We start from the raw sequence: 7936 nt of genomic DNA on the forward strand, positions 1-7936 counted from the left end.
GTAATTTCGAACTCCTCCAAGGCCGCCTGGTTTACCTCCCTTTCTCCTAACACAGTGACCTCACCCTGTTCTATTGTGAAGACCTCCTGGAACCTCTTGTTGAGTTCCTCACACACCTCTCTGTCATTCTCTGTATACCTGTCCTCGCCTGTTCTAAGTTTCAATACCTGTTCTTTCACTGTTGTTTTCCTTCTGATGTGACTGTGGAGTAGCTTTGGTTCGGTCTTGGCTTTGTTTGCTATATCATTTTCAAAATTTTTCTCTGCTTCTCTTCTCACCCTGACGTACTCATTCCTGGTTCTCTGGTATCTCTCTCTGCTTTCTGGTGTTCTGTTATTCCGGAAGTTCCTCCACGCCTTTTTGTTCAGTTTCTTCGCTTCCATACATGCCCTATTATACCATGGATTCTTCTGTTGCTTCTCGGATTTTTCCCTTTGGGCCGGGATGAACCTGTTTACTGCCTCCTGACACTTTTGGGTAACATAGTCCATCATACCCTGTACAGACTTGTCTCTGAGGTCTGTGTCCCAAGGTATTTCACTTAGGAAACTTCTCATCTGTTCATAATTCCCCTTTCGGTATGCCAGCCTTTTGATTCCTAGTTCTTTTTGGGGGGAGATAAGTCCTAGCTCTACCAGGTACTCAAAATTCAATACACTGTGGTCACTCATTCCCAAGGGCGCTTCCATCTTAACTTCCCATATATCCCATTCATTTAGGGTAAATATCAAATCAAGCATTGCTGGTTCATCTTCTCCTCTCATTCTTGTTGGTTCTTTGGTGTGCTGGCTTAGAAAGTTTCTTGTTGCCACGTCCAGCAGCTTAGCTCTCCATGTTTCTGGTCCTCCATGCGGGTCTCTGTTCTTACAATCTATCTTCCCATGGTTGAAGTCTCCCATAATTAGTAGTCCAGATCCATTCCTGCTAGCAACAGAAGCTGCTCTTTCTATTATGTTAATGGTGGCCATGTTGTTTCTATCATATTCCTGTCTAGGTCTTCTGTCATTTGGTGGTGGATTATATATGACTGCGACTATAATTTTTTTCCCTCCATTTGTTACAGTACCTGCTATGTAGTCACTGAAACCTTCACAGCCCTGAATATCCATCTCCTCAAAATCCCAGCCTTGTCTTACCAGCAGAGCTACACCACCCCCACCTCTTCCTTCCCTCTCTTTCCTCATAACATAATAGTCCTGTGGGAACACTGCATTTGTTATCGTTTTCGTGATCTTTGTTTCTGTGAGGGCTATTATGTCTGGGTTTTCCTCTAGTACCAGTTCTCCAAGCTCATTTGCTTTATTTGTAATTCCATCTATGTTTGTGTACATCGCTTTGAGGCTCACTTTCTTCTGTCCCTTCTCAAATCGCCTCCTTGGTGAGTGTTCTGCTGGTGGGGGAGGCTGTTCCATGGGTGTGAGGACCTGTGAGGTGGATAACAGGGTCTCAGAGGATACTGGGATGAGGTGCGGGGAATCCAGTGAAGGGGGAGGGACAGGGAGGGTATGGGGTGAAAGGGGAGGGAGGACGGGAAGGAAAGGGGGGGAGGGAGGACTCGGGAGGAGGGGAGGGGTAGAAGGGTGGGGATTGGGTGTGGGGGGAGGGAGATTTTGCTGAACATTTGAGTGGGGGCAGGGAGGGTTTGGGGTAGGGGGGTTTTCTATGCAGAGGAGGGAGGCGGGGTTGTCCTCCCTTCTGGCGTTACTGGGTAGCTGGTTGTGGGTTCCCCCCTCGCCTCTGGGGTGTTGGGTTGGGAGCTGTGACTTCCTGGTTTTCCCCTCTCGCCCTGCGCCTCTTCCTTGCTTCTGCCGCCACGGCTCTCTCCTCCCTTGTCATGTCTCTTTGGAGGAATACATTTTTTAATTTTCCCACGTTTTTCAGGGAGCTCTTCCTTGATAGGATCTTCTCCTTTGTGTTCTCGCTTGCAAACACTATCTTTATCATTCGGTCTCGGTCTTTGTTGTACCGGCCTAGCCTGAAAACCTTCTCAATGCTATGCTCAGCCCCTTCCATGTCTAGTGCCTTTAGTACTTCATTCACTGCTGCTTTGTCCTTGTCACTCCACTCTGTCCTATTAGATCCTTCCTGCTCCTTAATACCCACAGCAACCACTGATCTGTTCCTTTCCAGCAGTTGGCTAGTGGAGCGTGCCGCCTCCTGCGAGGTGGCTGCTTTCATGGCCACCTCCATCACTGCAGTCATTACTTCAGAGTTATTTTGTTTTAGTATTTCCGCAAATGTTGCTTTTATTGTGGCATTCTCATCCAGAAAACTATTACCACCTTCTCCCTGGGTGGTTTTCTGATTCTCAGCCTCGATACCATTTTCTTTGAGGGCTCTAATCTCCTCCTTTGCTGCTGTCAGCTCTCTTTTCAGGTTGCTTATTTCGTTCTTCATTTCCTGCATCATTTCTTGCATCTCACTCTTGATGTCCTCCAGAAACTGGGCGAACATTTCCTTCATCTCGTCACCTTGGCTCTTTCCTGTTCCCCTGGGACCTCTGGCTGCCATGCTTGACCCTGTTGGGATGGGGGAGGGAGAGAGAGAGAGAGGAAGAGAGAGAGAAAGAGAGAGAAAGGGAGTGATAAAGGGAGAGATAAATGGGTGGGTGGGGGGGGGATCCAACCCTTCCACTGAAGTGAGAAGAAAGTAGAAGGGGAGGGGGGGGGAGGAGATGGAGAGAGAGGCGGGAGGGAGAGAGAGGAGAGGGAGAGAGTGGGTGAGGGAGAGAGTGGTTGAGGGAGAGAGCGGGTGAGGGAGAGAGGGGGGGGAGGTGTGTGTGTGTGTGTGGGCAGAGAGGGAGGGGGAAGGAAAGAGAGGGAGGGAGAGGGGGAGGGAGGGGGAAGGAAAGAGAGGGAGGGAGAGGGGGAGGGAGAGGGGGAGGGAGGGAGGGAGAGGGAGAGAGGGAGAGGGAGAGAGAGAGAGAGAGAGAGAGAGCAGGAGAGAGAGAGCAGGAGAGAGAGAGCAGGAGAGAGATAGTGGGAGAGGGAGAGAGGGAGTGGGAGAGAGGGAGAGTGGGGAGGGGAAGAGTGTGTGTATGGGCGATGCGGGGGACTGGGGGTGGGGGGAAGCGGAGATGGCGACTAAGTCAGGTCAGGTCCGATGGTGGGGTCAAGATGGGGGGGGGGATAGTAAGGTCCTATCCCAAGTGTTAATGCCTTTTTCCCTGACTGGTGAATTGTGTGTGTGTGTGTGTGTGCCCGTGTGTGTGTGTCTGTTTTAGCGTATGCACACTTGTGCGCGTGTATGTGTCAAGATATCCCTTATGCGTTACCTCTGCCTAAATGAGCTACTCTGAGATTTTTAAATATATATGATATCCTGAACGAGAATTTGATAATCTTTTACCTCAATCTGTACACCTGATTAATTGACCAGAGAGGGGTACATACCAGTCTGCCTCCCGCTCACACAACCAGATGAGCGATGTATGATGACGATGGTTATCCGTCGTTGTCTCCCACTAGGTGATTCACTAAGTGCTGGTAGATTGATGAGGTCGTTCTTCTCTTTCAACACAAAGCTCTGGAGTCAGTCACTGTATCGTTATGTGACAGTTCACTAATTCACTGTACCACTGATCACAGTCACCACTCAACAGCACAATCAGGTAGCTCCACGGCGGGTCGTCCCACCCGGTCAGGTCACACACTTACATGCACGGGTGATGCCCTAGCTCCACTTTTGGTTTCTTCGCCAAATCTTCGCACTATCACTAGCGATATGACTATGCTATGTTGCACCCTGCTAGCTACACACTGCGAGAGGCCAAATACTATGATCTAGCCTCTATACTCCTTCAATATCCCGAGAAATTGACGAATTTCCACGGACCTCACTAATCGCGTGTGTCTCCTACCGTCTCCGCGCGCTCTGTAGTGTGTGTGTGTGTGTGTGTGTGTGTGTGTGTGTGTGTGTGTGTGTGTGTGTGTGTGTGTGTGTGTGTGTGTGTGTGTGTACTCACCGATTTGTACTCACCTATTTGTGCTTGCGGGGGTTGAGCTTTGGCTCTTTGGTCCCGCCTCTCAACTGTCAATCAACTGGTGTACAGATTCCTGAACCTACTGGGCTCTTTCATATCTACATTTAAAACTGTGCATGGAGTCAGCCTCCACCACATCACTGCCTAATGCATTCCATCCGTTAACTACTCTGACACTGACAAGGTTCCTTCTAACGTCTCTGTAGCTCATGTGGGTACTCAGTTTCCACCTGTGTCCCCTTGTTCGCGTCCCACCAGTGTTGAATAGTTTATCCTTGTTTACCCGGTCGATTCCTCTGAGGATTTTGTAGGTTGTGATCATGTCTCCCCTTACTCTTCTGTCTTCCAGTGTCGTAAGGTGCATTTCCCGCAGCCTTTCCTCGTAACTCATGCCTCTTAGTTCTGGGACTAGTCTAGTGGCATACCTTTGGACTTTTTCCAGCTTCGTCTTGTGCTTGACAAGGTACGGGCTCCATGCTGGGGCCGCATACTCTAGGATTGGTCTTACATATGTGGTGTACAAGATTCTGAATGATTCCTTACACAGATTCCTGAACGCTGTTCTGATGTTAGCCAGCCTCGCATATGCCGCAGACGTTATTCTTTTTATGTGGGCTTCAGGAGAGAGGTTTGGTGTGATATCAACTCCTAGATCTTTCTCTCTGCTCGTTTCATTAAGTACTTCATCTCCTATTCTGTATCCTGTGTTTGGCCTCCAATTTCCACTGCCTATTTTCATTACTTTGCATAAACTCGGGTTGAACTTCAACAGCCATTTGTTGGACCATTCACTCAGTCTGTCTAGGTCATCTTGTAGCCTCCTACTATCGACCTCAGTTTCAATCCTCCTCATAATTTTTGCATCATCGGCAAACATTGAGAGAAACGATTCTATACCCTCTGGAAGATCATTTACATGTATCAGAAACAGTATAGGTCCAAGGACTGACCCCTGCGGTACTCCACTCGTAACGTCTCGCCAATCTGAGACCTCACCCCTCACACTGACTCGTTGACTCCTGTTACTTAGCTACTCCTGTATCCAACGGAGTACCTTCCCTTTCACTCCAGCCTGCATCTCCAGTTTTTTCACTAGCCTCTTGTGTGGCACTGTATCAAAGGCTTTCTGACAATCCAAAAATATGCAGTCTGCCCACCCTTCTCTCTCTTGCCTTATTTTTGTTGCCTGGTCGTAGAATTCAAGTAACCCTGTGAGGCAGGACCTGCCATCCGTGAATCCGTGTTGATGCTGTGTTACAAAGTTCTTTCGTTCCAAGTGCTCCACTAGCTTTCTTCGCACAATCTTCTCCATCATTTTGCATGGTATGCAGGTTAGGGACACTGGCCTGTAATTCAGTGCCTGCTGTCTATCCTCTTCCTTGTATATCGGGACTACGTTAGCTGCTTTCCAAATATCTGGCAGTTCCCCTGTTGCCAGTGATTTGTTATACACTATGGAGAGCGGGAGGCACAGTTCTTCTGCTCCTTCCTTTAGTATCCAAGGGGAGATTCCATCTGGGCCTGTAGCCTTTGTCACATCCAATTCTAGTAAACACTTCCTTACTTCCCCGCTGGTAATCTCAAACTCTTCCAGTGGTTTCTGGTTAGCTATTCCCTCTCTTATCTCTGGGATTTCTCCTTGCTCTAAGGTGAAGACCTCTTGGAATTTCTTATTCAGTTCCTCACACACTTCCTTGTCGTTTGTAGTGAATCCTTCTGCCCCTATCCTTAATTTCATAACCTGTTCCTTTACTGTTGTTTTTCTCCTGATGTGACTATGCAGCAATTTAGGCTGAGTCTTTGCCTTACTTGCGATGTCATTTTCGTATTGTCCTTCTGCCTCTCTTCTCATCCTGACATATTCATTCCTGGCATTCTAGTATCTTTCTCTGCTCTCCAGTGTCCTGTTATTCCTATAGTTTCTCCATGCCCTTTTACTTTGCTGCTTAGCTAGCCTACATCTCTGATTAAACCATGGGTTTCTCATCTTCATTTCACTGTTTTCCTTTTGGACTGGGACAAACTTGTTTGCTGCGTCCTTGCATTTTTGCGTGATGTATTCCATCATATCTTGGGCCGTCTTTTCCCTGAGCTCTGTTTCCCATGCTATATCTGTTAGGAATTTTCTTATCTCCTCATAGTTTCCCTTTCGGTATGCTAACCTTTTGGTTTCGGTATCCCTCTTCGAGTTCAATAACCCTTCTTCAATCAGGTACTCAAACATACACTGTGGTCGCTCATTCCTACTGGGGCCTCAAAACTGATTTCTCTTATGTCAGAGTCGTTCAGGGTGAAGACCAGGTCGAGTCTCGCTGGTTCGTCATTTCCTCTCATCCTTGTGGGTTCTCTGACATGCTGGGTTAAGAAGTTTCTAGTCGCCACCTCCAGTAGTTTGGCTCTCCACGTATCCTCGCCTCCATGCGGTTCCTTGTTCTCCCAATCAATCCTGCCGTGATTGAACTCCCCCATGATGAGCAGGTGGGATCTATTTCTACAGGCAGAAGAGACTGCCCTCTAAATTATAGTGTTAACTGCCATGTTATTGCTTTCGTACTCTTGACTGGGTCTTCTGTCATTTGGTGGAGGATTATATATTACTGCTACTACTATCCTTGGTCCTCCCATTGTCATGGTGCCTGCTATGTAGTCTCTGAAACCCTCACAGCCCGGGATAGCCATCTCCTTAAAATTCCATTCCTTTCTCATGAGTAGGGCCACTCCGCCTCCTCCCCTACCTTCCCTCTCTTTCCTTATTATTGTGTACTCCTGGGGAAACACGGCATTCGTTATGATTCCAGAGAGTTTTGTTTTAGTGAGTCCAATTACATCTGGGTTCACTTCTTGTGCTCTTTCCCTTAGTTCATTTGCCTTGCTTGTGATCCCATCTATGTTCGAGTACATTGCCATGAAACTAACTCTCTTCTGCTTCTCCTCTGGGGGGGGACCTGTGGGGTCTGGGGTGAGCGGGAGCTGGTAGGATCTGGTACGGGGAGACTGGTGGAGGAGGAAGGGCTTGGGGGGGTAGGTGAGGGTAGGGAGAGTGGGTTAGGGGGGGAGGGGGAGGGTAGGGGGAGTGGGTGAGGGGAGGGAGGGTTGGGGGGGTGGGTGAGAGGGGGAGGGTTGGGGGGGTATGGGGAAGAAAGGGGGGTTTGGGGGGGGCAATAAAGTAGGGAGGGCTTGGGGGGCGTGGGGGGAAAGGGAAGGCTGAGGTGGTTGAGGAAGAGGGGAGGGTTTTGGGGAGTGGTGGAGAGGGGAAGGCTTAGGTGGGGTGGGGGAGAGTGGGGGGCTTAGGGGGGTAGAGGAGAATGGAGGGTTTGTGGGTGGGAGAGACGGAAGGGCATGTGGGAGAAGGGAGGGGGGAGTGGGAGGAGGGGGGTGAGTGGGAGGAGAGGGGTGGGTGGGGGGAGGGTGCCTTAGGCGGGTACTTAGTGGGGGCTGACAGGGTTTGGGGCAGGTAGGGTGTCTGTTGGGTAGAATGTGGGGGTGGTGCCGCACTCCCTGTGGCTAATGCACTGTTTGAGGAGGGTTCCCCATTCCCCTCTGGGATTGTAAGGATCGGGGGTGTGGCTCCCTGATTCCTTTCTCTCTCCCTGCGCTCCTTCCTCGCGTCTGCTGCCTGCATTCTCTCTTCCCTTGTCATATCCCTCTGCAAGAATACTCTTTTGAACTTCTCTACATTTGTTAGACAGCACTTCCTTTCTAACAGTTCCTCTTTCGCGATTTCGCTCATGAAAACCACCTTCATCATTCGGTCTCTGTCCTTGTTGTACTTTCCAAGCCTGAAAACCTTTTCAACATTTTGCTCAGCTCCCTCCATCCTTACCTCTTTAAGGATCTCTTTAATCATGTTTTTGTCCTTGTCTCTCCGCTCCTTTGGTCAGGTCCCTGTTTGCTCTTTAATGCCTGCAACTACTACTGCTCTATTTCTCTCTATCAGCCGGCTAGAACATCTAG

Source organism: Procambarus clarkii, chromosome 54 (assembly GCF_040958095.1).
Source record: "Procambarus clarkii isolate CNS0578487 chromosome 54, FALCON_Pclarkii_2.0, whole genome shotgun sequence".
NCBI lineage: Eukaryota > Metazoa > Arthropoda > Malacostraca > Decapoda > Cambaridae > Procambarus > Procambarus clarkii.